This window comes from Acyrthosiphon pisum, chromosome A2 (assembly GCF_005508785.2).
Source record: "Acyrthosiphon pisum isolate AL4f chromosome A2, pea_aphid_22Mar2018_4r6ur, whole genome shotgun sequence".
NCBI classification, from domain to species: domain Eukaryota; kingdom Metazoa; phylum Arthropoda; class Insecta; order Hemiptera; family Aphididae; genus Acyrthosiphon; species Acyrthosiphon pisum.
The window spans coordinates 110678677-110693650 of NC_042495.1; the positions used below are offsets into that span (position 1 = coordinate 110678677).

The window sequence follows — 14974 nt, forward strand, 5'->3', positions numbered from 1 at the left end:
AATGTATGTAAATATGTATGATACTATAATTCACAAATATACTTTATATATAATTAAAACATTAACATAAAAAAGATGAATTCATTATAATAGGCAATGTTAAATTTTAAATTTGGAATCATAGGTATCTGTATCAACAATTGAACCATAAACCTATTTATGCATAACTTATACCTAATCTACCCTAACCTAACATATTCATTTTTGTAGTGTGGATATTACTGTAGACAAAAAAATAAAATTATCATTTTCAAAATCCTACGCACGATATTTTTCAATTGTTATCTTCGTCACATCTATGTGCATTTTTGTAATGAATATTGTAAAAATTATTTTCAAAATCCTACGCACGTTATACATTTTGTTTCTAGAATACTAACAACAGAACATTGGATGCATAATAATGTATATAAAGCATGGGTACGATCATATTATAATACACAAAAATTGAACAATGAACTATTAATGTTAATGTGGTTAGGGCTTTACAAAAGCGAACAACTTAAGGTACAAATTATTTATAGAGGGAATAACATGATACCTGTATTAAAATTTTAGTCAATTTCAAAACATATTATTAAATATTAGAAATGAAAATTGTTATAAGGTATAAACATTTTTTGTTATTCTCCAAAACAGTATTTTAATAATAGTTATAAACCTTTAAACTAAAATATAGGGAAGATTTTATTTAATGCTGATAGAATAATATGAGAAACTAAACTTATTTCATACTTACTACTTATGTAGGTATGTATCTTAATTGATTTTATAATATATTAATATTATTTTTACCCACTTACCTAACTAATAATTTTTAATTTATTTAATTTATTTAGCTATTTATTCATTATAAATAGGTAACTAACTAATAATAGGTACTACATAATAAATAAAATAATTATTATTTGTATGTGTGCACTATTATGTCAATACAGTAACTAGTAATAAACTATAATAACACATATATTATTTATCTACTTCAACATCCTGTGCGGAAGTAAGTTCCAATGCGCCACTGCTGTACACCTGTATACAAGTAACACTCATATCCCATTACCTGCAGACTTTTTCCCACACTGAACAAGTTCATTTGTGTTTCCGGACCGACGAACACATCAGGCAGAATATGCACATATCCATCCGGTTGTCGTTCGGGTTTACAAGGAAACCAGTTTAGCCACACAATAATAATGGTCAACTTACACTCAAACGGGACAATACTCAAATTACAATATTTAGTTACTATAGTTTATAAAAAAAATATGATGATAAATATCGTTATAACCCAGTATCGAAGATGTTTCATAATACACAATTAATTCACCCACGAGGCCATAAACACACATCAAAGTCACATAATATTGTATTAAAGAATCATTGGAATACCTTATAAGCTATAAGATATTATATATAAGTACCTAAGTTTGTCATAACTCATAAATCATTTTTACAAATAATTGTCCTTATAAGATTAAATAAAAAATTTATTTTACTGAATAAAGGAATTCGTTTTATATTAAAGTAATTAGATATTTTTAGAAAAATCATTTTTAAAATACCATAGTACCATATTATTAAATACACTAACGTACCTATGCGTGAATTAAAAACAAAATAGGTATGATTTAGCTTCCAGTTTCAGAAGAATAATTTGTCAATATAATATAACGTCGAAAGAAATTTCATTCACTAATTTGAACAACATATAGGTAGGTACGTCTATATTTGTCTATTTGTCAATTAATGATACGCTCCATTTAACAAACAGGATTTTGTAAACCAAGGTTTAAAAGAAAGTATACTAAACATAAATGACATTGATAGAAAGAAAGTTTCATTAATTAATGTAACCATCGTCTAACTCTAAAACTTTAATTATCATTTGATTCTTGTCAATCTGAAATTTAACTTGTGCAATTTGATTTACATATGTATAAAAATTATATATCAACAAGGAAATGATTAAATTGTACGAGGAATATTCTTGATATAGGTACTCTCTTTTTACCGAGAATAAACCACAACATGTACCGTGCATGTTATACACGCAATATTATACACGTGTACACGACAATCGAATTTCTATACATCTGACCAGCAATATAAATAAATTGTAATGCAGAAGTGGCTTGGTACAAATTTAGTTCTCCGCTTGGCTGCCGAAAAAAAGAGTGCACCAATTCTTTTTTTATTCAATATGAACTGGCATTCTGGCATAGGTTAGCCACACGAAGGTAAGCCAAATGGCGTGATTACTTTCTTTTTATCCTAATCCATATTGTATTGTTGGGAATTAAAGATACATTTTATATTTTAAATAACTCAACAAAAATCAATTTTTTAATACACGAGTAGTAATGTAGAATGAGACTATCGATATTTTGCCACGCCTAATACAGTAGTAGGTGAGTACACACATAGGTAAGTCACAAAAAAATTGGAAATATATTATAATTTATAATATAGTTAAACTATAATTTTATACATATAAATATAATATTATTAGGTATTACATAAAAATAAAAATAAAATACAAGTGTGTCTGTTAGAAACTCGTTGACAATATCAGTCCAGATCCAAAATTGTCTGCATCAACATTCATAAATTAAATTTTATAAACAGCCAAACTTATAAAATGTTACAACTAACTTATTTTTCTGTAGACATGCGGTTAACTAACTATAGGTATATTATTATTAATACCTGGGAAAATAATATTATATAGTGGTTTCACACTCGCTCGTATTATCTAAGGACTGGAAACTAGTTTATACTTGAGTTTATACTTTATCCTTATCGTATTATGTCATTGATTCATATCTATCTAGTATACCTAAAATATTATTTCTACACAAATATTACGAAATAATAAACTTCAGGTCTCAGCACAATCAGGGTTAGTCAATATTTAAAACATGTGAATCTGAAAAATAATTTTATCTTGATTATAGTATTATTTTAATAGTATATTATATTTTTATATCTTACATTTAGATGAGCACTATTTTCACTTTTTTAAGTTTGAGAATATTATAAATGCTATAAAATTATATAAGTACATAACATTAATTAATTTGATTTAACTAAATAATAAATATAAATTATATTTTATGCATTATACAACTTTCTGAACAAATTTTTAATTGTAACTCGTAAGTTTCGGTTAGTTTCAGAATATTTTGTGATATTATACTATAAATAGCTATTAGTATATAAGATAAAAAAACTGTTGATATAAAGTAAATTTTACCAAGCTCAACCTACTCGTGAGCCTATTCGTATCTACAGTCTGAACTTGTATTATACTGTTTATACTTTATAAAGTCGAAAAGCAAATAAATTTTACCACATATATTTTTATATTATTTTATTAGAACTTCGTTTGGGAGTTACTTTAGATTAAATTTGGCTATTAAAATATATAATTCTCAATTTATCAACTTGAAATCATTGGAAATTATGCGTTTACACTTATTTATAAAGTTCTATGAACAAAACTAAAAAGTCAAACTTTTATTAATTAACACAGGTAAAATATTTAAAAACATATTTCTTTCAACTCAATAGTTGATTGATAAGATAGGAGTAATTGGACCAAATATCATCTAAATAAGAGTGCTCTTATTCACATTATTTCTTGCGTTTTCGTCGTTTACAAACTGTGTTTGATTTATCCGACAACCACAGGGGTCCCCCACAGACGCCTATTATTAATACTGTCGGCTTTGAAAAAAGAAGAATAAATTCAAAAAAAAATAGTATTTTTAAGAACAAGCACCGCTACACACATGTACCATACAAATTAAAAGGCTTATTTCTTTTAAACTCGAGGTACCAAAAAAACCTGTTATGATTTAATCTAGCCTCCGGGGACAATGGCTTTTATTTTATTATTCGATCTCGTACCTAGTGGTTATTTACCAGTTCAATGTTAATGTTGTTTTATTGATCAAACGAACTAGTTGCCGCCACTCAGCAGTGAGAATCGTGACCTAATAATCCTATTTTAATTTTCAAACAGAAACGATACAATACAGATTACAATAACTGCATAACCTCTTATCAGTTATACTTAATATTAAAATACTAAATAGAATATTTTTTTCTTAGTTGTGGTTTTGCAAATCAATATTAAAAACCAACTACAATACTTAATTATTGATATAGTTAAATAAGATAACCAACATAGGTAATAAAACCAGATTTATATAAAATATATTTACTTGAAATTTATTAATATTAAATCTACAGTTCAAAATATTTGATCTCGAAACAAAGAGTTTTTTTTACCTTTAAAAGTTGAATTTATAAACACGGAGATCCTGTCATATTTTAACAAAAAATAACTATTCAGTATAATATCTAATATTGAAAAAAAACAGATGCATGTGTTACTTTTTTTTATACATGAAAATAATTATTATTATGATTATAACACTATAACAGAATAAAAACAATAAACTTTAATAATATGTACCTATTCTTTCCCTAAACGTTTTTCATCATTTTTGTGATCTTCTCGAAAATTGCCGTGAAATTTAAAAACTCAAGATACAAACTGGCCTATCTTAGTAACTATAGATTATTATGTGTCTAGTTTCTATAGTGACAATTCAAAAACATGAACATATTTGTAACAGATGTCGCCTCAAAACATGTTTTACAATAAAATCCAAATTAAGTTCATGGGTACATGGTACATAATTATTCTATAGTCAAAATTAAAAACAACAAATAATAGTAAAATAATAAATAACATAAAAAAACTATATTGATATTTCAAACAAGTGGGTGGGTAAACTCAACAGGTAATAATGAGTAACAAAACTTGACTCCGCCGACAGAATTATTATTATGTTGTTTTTTTAATCGATCACAACACAACAAAAGTAATTTTGTTTTTAAATAATAACATTATAGCCTATAGGGATGCATTAATGACTGAGTGTCAAAAACGTCCCTGCTGTTACATACTTCTACCCCTAGCCCAAAGGATAACGCAAACACTCCGGTCTCTAATTAAGAAAATATCAGACAATGGTGTATAGGTAAGCGTTTAACAATAAACGTCATGAAACAAGTTATGAAAATATTACCTATTGTCTGTTAGTATTTATGGTGCAAGTGGAATTCTATGGGGGAGAAAAATGGTAGAGAAAACCAAGAATGAGAGGGATAAGATCTAGTCAAATATATGGATGAATTATATATATAATAATATACAGGGTGTCCCGCGAGGATTTACCCATTGCGATATCTTCTGAGATAATAAATATATCAAAAATCTGTTTTTATTAGACTCACAGAGACAAGGACTATCTACACATATTTTATTTTTTAATTTAATTACATTGTTTGGTAAAAAGTTCAAAAAGTTATTTTTTTTATTTTCGAAACAATTGAAGATAGCCATTTTATAGAGGTTATTTTGTGAACATTTTGACTTATCAACATATTATTTTCATTAATCTCATGATTTTTAATAATTTTTTTAGTTTATAGGTAAAACGGCAAAAAACCGGTTTTTATCCAGCAGGGAGTTCCCCTCTGCGGCTAATTGGTATATCTTCACGGGACACCCTGTATAGTATATACAATGTGCCATGCACAGACCCATGGATATGCAGTATGCACCCCACCTACCCAACATTATTTTTATTTTTTTCACGCTTCATAGCCCATGGGTCCTTAACAAACACGTATTCAAAAGGTGAACCATCACTAGGGTCGTTTGGGTTTGATTTTTATCCGGCAATAACCTAAAGCAATATTTCTTAAGCTATATGCACAGATGTCTAAACTCTAACCCTCTTTAGTCTGAAAATACACAGGACTCAAACTGTGACCATTATTAAGCGGTAAAATCAGTTTCATGTGGCAACCCTTCAAAATACTTATGTTTTAATTTAATAAAATATCAGATAAATTCCCAACAAAATTAGGTGCGTTCCTATAGTATATAAAGATAAATTAGACCAAAATGTTTATTTTTTAAAAAATTTTGAAGTACAAACACAAATGTTTTAAAATAATACATTTTAATCAACAACACATTATTAATACATCGATACAATAAAATCAATATAATCAATACATTATTTTAAGCGAGATTTTAAGTACCTGCCTGCTGCCGTGCATTTTAGACGGTATCGCAAATAACTACATACCTACCTATATCTATACCAATGTATAAGTACGGAGACGAACGCATACAATAAGAAATAATATAAAAATATAAAAAATTATATATTATACTGGCAGACCGCAGAACTACAGGTACCCACGTATATAATAGACGTATAATTTTGTGTATAATGTTTAATTGTGGTGGGATCGCGAGGAGAAGGTACCTTCCTTTTTATAAACAACATAAAACTCGTTAAGTCTTCAAGAACGTCCGTTTTTACGTCTCTTTTTATTGCATTTTTTTTTTATTACTTACACGCTGCTTATATAGTTATATGGCTGTAATATGTGTGGTGTGCATAATGTATGGAATACGTATAGAATTTAAATACCATATATATATATTAAACTAAAGTCGCAATTATTTTACCGCAGGCGCAATACGGATCTCGGGCATTATGCCGGGGAACACAGAAGCCGTAAACACCAAAATCCATAACACCGTCTTCTAATATTCAAACTATTTGTGTTAAGTCTGGACTCTGGTGTTGGTCTCATTTCACTCACGTCAGCACAAGCCAGTATCGGATGGATTATTTATCATTTAACATGTTTTGAAAGCGCATATATAGATAAAGTAAACTATAAATCATGACATTCATAAAACCATTTTACACGCAGAGTTCAATATGACAAAAAAATTGTGAAGATTTTGTTGAATACAGACGCGTTACACTTCCATATTTTTTTTACGCATTTCCTATGTTATTTTTTTTTAGGTACATGAAAAATAAAAAACTGACCTATTTATAATACAATTTATGTTGATTGTACTACACGAAAAATGTGCCTATCTATTGTCACAAAAAACCGAAAAAAAATTATGTGAAAACACATTACCTATTGTACAACTAGTATATATATATAGATTATAAAATGCGATGGCAGTTTTAGTTCAGTGTGTACTGCACGTGACAACGAAATAATTAATAAACAAAGATAAGTAAGTAACACAAATATTACATAATCAACTTACTCGTAACATCCGCACAAGCTCTACGTTTAAAATTAATTGGGTATGACGAATTGAAAAACGCCAAATTTTGAAGAAAAAAATGATATTTACTTTAATACTTACATGGCTACATACCTATTATAATGATGCATCGATTTCATTCGAAAATACACACACTTAATATATATAGGTCGGTTTCTACAACAGGTACAATGCATTAACCCGGTTATCTATTATTATCTATAATATTATACATAATATGAATGTACTAGATAGTATACGAGGTAATAGGTATTATGTTTACTTAACGAATTGTTTAGAGTATTAGATTATAATAGACGAGTTAATAAATTAATTCAAAATATAATAATATATGCCCAACTTATTTTTGTTTTTTTATCAGTTATTTTAAAATTGTATTCGTTTCTATGATAATAAACAAAGCGTTAGAAAAAAAATAGATTAACAATAGGGTATTTTGATGGTTTTTCCCGTGGCGTTAAAAAAATATTGAGAACATCGAAAAATGACCTCTCTTAAGTACCATCTTGGTTCAATTTGCTAAAAGATAAGATATGTATATACTACCTATATATATGCTGAAATCAAAGCACTCCTTCTGGTAGAAATTAAGTTTACAGGATAAAAAAAATTAACATTATTGTAAAATACTAGCTTACTCGCTCAGCTTAGAATCTAAGACTAATAAAAAAATCTACTAGGTACTACACAACTTTAAATTATTGTAACTTTGTAAAGTATCTAAGTGCAAACAATTGTATCTTCGAAGGAAGGCCATAATTTTTGAACTTTTTTAAATGTTACTCCTATTAGCCAATCTTAGAGTAGGTACCTATCTATATTACTCAACATATACAAATCACAAATTTATTATAGAACAGTTCACAATAATATGTTAATATGTTTGAAAATACTAAAAACGTATTGATTTTAAGTAAATAAAACAAAAAACAAATAAACAACGAACAATTCGCCAGACAAACATTGTTAAGGGTAAGCGAAAAAGTAATCTTTGCTCTAACGTACAAAGGCGCACCTGCCTACATACTTATAAATTATAATATCATGCTGTAATAACTGACAATTTTCAAATAAATTGACATAAATTACAAAATAACTACACAATAATAAATAACTGTGAACCCTACACACCCACCTCTACATAAAGATTTTTTTTATTTTGTATTCTATCGATCGAGATACACCCTAAACCATCTCGTATATATGCAATCGATTTAGATAGGTAATAATAATAATAATCGTCAGCAATGATGGCTGAGCGTACCAAGTACTGACCTGATTCGGAAATTTAGCTTAAATTTTATGTCGGTTTCCCAGCCAACTGGAAATCGATATTAGGGCGTAAATGCGTAATGTATGACTGAAGTATAATATTGCCGATATTGTCGTGGACCGTACTTGTCAGTCGCACCTGCACCTTCGGTTCGGAATATTGTTGTCGCGTATCAACGGCGAAAGAACGAGCGGAAAATTGATAACACGCCGCAATTTGATAAGTCGAAAAAATGTCAAAATAATAATAAAGAACTGTTCACGGACGACGCGAGAAGCAGTGACGTTATAACGCAGCAGGCTGACGACTGACGAGTGGAGTTGTAGCGCCGACTGCCGAACACGCCACACGGTAACCGGGGATCGTAACGCTACGAGAATTAGTAACACGCGACGCATGTGTGTGCGAGGCGATTACCAACACGCAAAAATAAAACGGCCGCTGGGCGGCAGCAACAGTTGCACAGTGATGCCACGTGCAGCGACGGAAAACTGACGTCCGCGCAACCGATGCTCGATGTAGGTCAGTGGTGGCAGAGGCGAGCTCGGAGTGCTCGGACACCGTCTCCTCATCCGGTAGTCTCGTCATAGTCTGTAGGTACTCTGTAATTTATTGTTTTTGTATACAATCAGTGGCGCAAATAGAGGGGGGTATAGTATACCCTATAGTATATAGTATACCATTCTTAAAAGTATGTACCTATAAATTATAATTTTAAAAAAAATGTGTTGGGGCTTTGAGCCCCCCCTAAACATTTTTCCTATTTGCGTCACTGTATACAATACTATAATTAATACTATAATTTATATTATAATATTATTATAGTTTATAATATAATTTATGATATTCACGTCTTGTCTTGTGAATATTATAGTAAGCATTTTTTTTTTTAATGAATTCCTACTCGAGGTGTTTTTTCCGTCGTCGGTCGACTGTCGAATATGACGGAAATAAAATAATAAGAAAACAAAAGAAAACCTAGACCTACAAAGATTTAAGATTCTTATTGTACCATTGTAGGTACTCGTTTATAGACAGTTTAGACCTTAACCTTATAACCACAAGATATACCTATATGTTATATTATACTACTATACGGTACACACAACACACAATAACCTTATTCTAGACAACTAGAACGAGCCTATAACAATAATAATAATCATAAATGGTATAAATGTATAATGATAATATATAAGCTGTCACCTGTCTATCTAACCTCATACTTACTATAATACGCGTCTGTGGTCTGTACATGGGTATCAGAGAATTCCAACTTCCTAGTTCCCTATACTCATTACTTTTAATCACGTGACCTACATGATGATGGTCGTTTATAAAAATAATAATATATAGCTATAGATACCTACCAAGTACCTACCTAGTAGGAATGTGAGTATTAAGAAAAACAATCATTTTTAAGACATTCAAAATTACAGTTTGTTAGTCATAATATACTCATATTATGCTCATATTTGGGCAAACCTTGGATGTTGGAAGTATATTATTGTGATAGGTACTGAAAGAGTTGAAAATTCAAATCATTGGCACGGACTTCGTAGTTCGTGAGCATTAACTGCAACAAATTTGTACAACATACAAACTTTATTTTTAATTGTTCATACATATTATATAAGTACTTTATTTTATAGAGTATAATATTATAAGGACATTATTTTTTTTAAAGTCATTGATATTTAATTGAGTCATAAGATGTTCACTTGGTAAGATCTAAAATTAAGTAAAAATTGGTTCCAGACTGACATTTATTAAAACTGATGCACAAGTATAATTAGTAATTTCGAAATCCCAACAAATCACGGATCGATCTCATGTTAGTATGTTAAAAGTTACATCTGAAATCAAACTCTGCTTAGTGCAAAAGTGCTATACTGCTATGCAATATAATTTATGGTTCAAATGGATAATGAACAAGTTCAAAGTAGGTACATTCTATTATACACTTATACGTTATCCCTATTCTAATTTGTATTATATTATATAAATATAATTTAACTTTAACCTATATATACCTACTATTTTCATAATGCACATGAACTTAGATTTAATAATTATTTTGTATAAAGGTAAAATAACTGCATTCGTTATAAAACTATGTGTACCTACTTACACTGCACACTGTATATGTCTACCCGGACGATTGCATATTTGAATTTAATAAATATTTTTACTTTAAATTTAAAATTATAATATTACTGTTCCTATATATTTGTATAGAATAGGTACCATCTACATTATACTTCAATAACAGTTACGCTCTAAGATAAAAAAAATAAAAAATGATCATATCTTTAATCTTTATGCAAATTATTTATTCATTGGGTAATTATTATCATGCACTATTGACTATTGAGTAATACTGGTTTGTCAATTGGTACCTTGAACTATGTTTTAATCATATTTATTTTGTTGTTATAATAATTATAAAATAATTAGATAGTATATTATATACCTATATAGCCTGGGCATAAACGAGTTAAAATGTTAAAGTTAAGTTAATTTTAACTTAACTTTTTAGAATTTAATATTCATAAAACTTCATTTTTAACTAAACTGATTTCTATTGATATAAACTTAATAAATAACGAGTTACTTTTAATCAAATCCAAGTTACATTGATTTAAAAATAAATAAATAATAAATATAAATTGTAATACAATTATCATTGTTGATATAGGTACATATTAAATAAGCATTAACTTTTTATTATTTTAAACACCACATAATACTGGCTATTTATATATTTTAAAAGAATAATAATAACTTAACTTAATTAATGAGTTAGCTTTAAGTTTCCATATAACTATTTTTTTAACTGAGTTGAAAAAAATTTCGGATAACTATTAACTTTAAACTTATTAAAATGTTTTCAATCAACTTAATTTAGCTCAATTAAAACTTATCATTAACTTGCCCAGGCTTGCCTATACAACTAAACTAGTTGAAATTGTGATTGACATACGTTTTTATACTATTGTCATTTTATTAGCCTATGTTATAAATATAATGTGAAGTAAGTTTTAGTGTGATTTTTTTTTTTTTTAATTTTTATGAGCAAAAAAGATAAAGACCCATAGTAAAATGTATATTCTATACAGAGCGATAAATGTATTGATTTTACAATGATGTTATATGTTATTTTTTGTGTCTATTTTAAATGACTCAAAAATAACTAAAAACGTTATTCTCTCGTTTATGTATAATTTCGTTCTGCAAATTAGAACTTAAAATATCTAGAAAAAAAGACTGTACCTATGTTTTTATAATTTTTAGATTTTTTTGATTACCAGATGAATTTATTATGAAAAACATTGTTTAACATTTTTAATCCTAAGCTTTAATTGAAATTTTTATTCATTTATAATTACAAAACAATTTACAATTTTTCGAGATTTTGTTGAGTATTCTAAAAATTAGAACTTTAAATGCTTAAAAAAACTTTGCTTATATAATATATATCTTAAATATTTTTTAACAGTTATTATAAAACGTATGAGGATCTTTGTATAACATTTTCAAGTTTTTATTGACATTTGACAGTAATTTAAATAACAAATTTTAATTTTAATTTTATAACGTTTAAAATTAGCTCAAAAAGCTTCAAAATATTTTTAAAATTATATTGTGTATAGAAAATGCTAATATAAACATTCAATAAAAATATGAAATATGCAAATATATAATATTTAGTTACGCCAAAAAACAAAAAGGATTTTGTCAAAAATTTATTTTACGTAAAAATTTGCGTTTTTCCATATATTTTAGATTCTGTGGAACGATGAATGTATTGATTTTACAATAATGTGTTTTTTTATTTTTATTTTTTTTTGTGTCTGTCATCGCCTTTTAGGACAGTAAAAGTGCTTGGATTTTCTTCAACAGTACTTTTCTGATAGGAAAGTGAATCTAGTTGGTACTTTGGGGGCCAAACTAAAATTTTTTAGTAGTTTTCAAAAGCGCCGTGAAAAACAAAAGAAAATTTAAGGAAAAACGGGAATTTTTGGTGTAACTTTAAAACGAATGACCGTAGATACATGAAATGTTCACTGGTTGTTTACCGTTTGAAATTCAAATTTTTACAACATTGCAGGATATTCACTCGATTTCTCATGTAGCGATTTTCTTATTTTGTTGTACCTAATTCAAAAACGAATAACTGTAGATACATGACAATTTCACTGAATATTTATTTTATCAATTCTTATACTTGATAAAATTCCAAAATATTTTGTCTTGTTTTGAGCTGTTTACAGACAATTTCATATTTCAATTTTTTATCTTTTTTTCTATGAATATCAATAAAGTTTTATCTGTTCGGCCAAAAAGCAGTGGCGTCATTTGGGAGGGGGGGCAAGGTGGGAATTTGCCCCTGTCTGATTTTAAAAGCGTCCCGATGGGCCGGTGCCCATTTTTTGCCGTTTTACCATTACTATATTTTATTAGCACAAAAACATGCTTATTTTATAATATTTTCAGAAAATATTATACTATGTAAGTACTAAGTACTAAAAAATTATTGTCACAATGATACATTTTTACTAATTGATAGCTGGAATATTAATATACACAACAATAATAATAATTAGTATCATAATCTCGTATAGTTTAATTTCTAAAATCTAAAATTAATACAAATTCTAAAAACAACAACCGCTTGACACTCTTATTAATAATTATCATTGATCACGGACTTCAGTTAACTTGCGAATTGCGACAGTCGTGTATGCATGATTCAACTATTCTGCGTATTATGTTAATATTTTAGTTGAGTAGGTACCTTATTCTACCTAAATTAAAATTTATTTTTTTAGTGACACGTGTTTACATTAATATTTTAATTTGGGCAAAATATGATTTAAAAAAATGAATGGGTGTTGTGGCTAAAAATATAAAATTACTGCAAACTGCTCAAGAATCGAAAATAATTTTTGGTATGTTTAATAAATAGACAAAACTTGAGCCGATAAGCAAACAATAAAAAAAAATGTATATTATAATTTAAGATAATATTAATTTATAAATATATCGTATACCTATATATAAGAGTAATAGGGTATGGGGTATAAGGGATGATTCAGGGAAAATTAATTTATAGATAATGCAGTTGATATATTTTCAAAAATAAAAATAAGAAGATATCCAAATAAGCTACTAATATTTTTGATTATCAATATAAATATTGTCATATACTAATTTGTAGACTTTTAACTGATATAGGTATACAATTGTTTTTCTAAAATATCTGCTACCTTATATTTAATAAACCGGCCAAGTGCGAGTCGGACTCGCGCCCGAAGGGTTCCGTACCTTCATGAGCTATAAACATGTCGGCAACACTGCTTATATTATATATTCCAGAATTTTTAGTATTTGTTGTTATAGTGGCTACAGAAATACATAATCTGTTAAAATTTCAATTTTCTAACTTTCATGGTTCATGATATACAACCTGCAGGTAACAGATGGACGGACGGACGGCTAGCGGAGCTTTAGTAATAGGGTCCCGTTTTACCGTACGGAACCCTAAAAATGATGTTACCTAGTTAATTAGGAGGATATCATAAAAAAATTTAAGTAGTTAAAAGGTGGTTGCAAACGGTTTTTTTTTACTAATTCGGGCTGGCCCCCTCTATTGAAAACTGAAATGACACCACTGCCAAAAAGTGTAAAAATGTAATACAAGGCTCCTGATATATTGTTACAATAGCAGTTGTAAAATATTAAAAATACATAGGAACAATTTTTTTTATGCCTAAGCATTTAAAGATCGAATTTTGACAAAATTTATCAAATTTAAAATTGAATAATTATTTTGAAATTACATATTAAAAAAAGGTGGGTAAGTGGATTTCGCTCTGCTGTACAGTAGGTTACAAGTGGGTCACTGTATAATGGATGGTATTAAATTTGAATTCAATGATATAATATCATTGTATAAGAAAAACGATTCTGAGCGGAGACGGTATGTTAGTCTAGGTATAAGACATAATATTATATTAGGTACCTATAATAAATTCCAAATTAATCATATCATAATATTTATTAGGTACTTATAACGCGTTATACATCAACAAAAAACCGTGGTACTATCATAGATATATAATAGTATACTTTAGAAGTTTCAAGTACCCACGAATAATATTATACAATCACAACAAAATAACTAAAATAGTTATCCTAGGTTTTTAATATGTAATTTCGTCCAAATTTGTACTTAAAATGACTATAAAAATAAACTGCGTAAATGTATTTTTTAGATTTTTTGGTAACAGTATTAATTACTTACGTGGAATCTTGTTTTAAATTTTCAATTCTTAGATACAAAAATTGAACATTTTATAAATTTTTAACTACAAAATAATTTTTCAAATTAAAATTTGATAAATTTTGTCCAAATTTGATCTTTAAATGCTTATAAAAAAAAATTGTGCCTATGTATTTTTAATATTTTTCAACTGATATTGTAACAATATATCAGGAGCTTTGTATTAAAT

At 27.8% G+C, this 14974-nt stretch overlaps 1 protein-coding gene across 2 annotated transcripts in view; it reads right to left on the minus strand.

The window, feature by feature from the left end:
- The window catches only part of LOC100161003 (MICAL-like protein 2), a 39380-nt gene extending 30333 nt beyond the window's left edge, over positions 1-9047 (minus strand). For both annotated transcript variants that reach the window (XR_001678675.1, XM_008192002.2), the window contains exon 1: positions 8462-9047. The gene's annotated coding sequence lies outside the window, so the exon portion shown is untranslated. The remainder of the gene's footprint in view (positions 1-8461) is intronic.
- Between the last annotated feature and the right edge of the window lie 5927 nt (positions 9048-14974).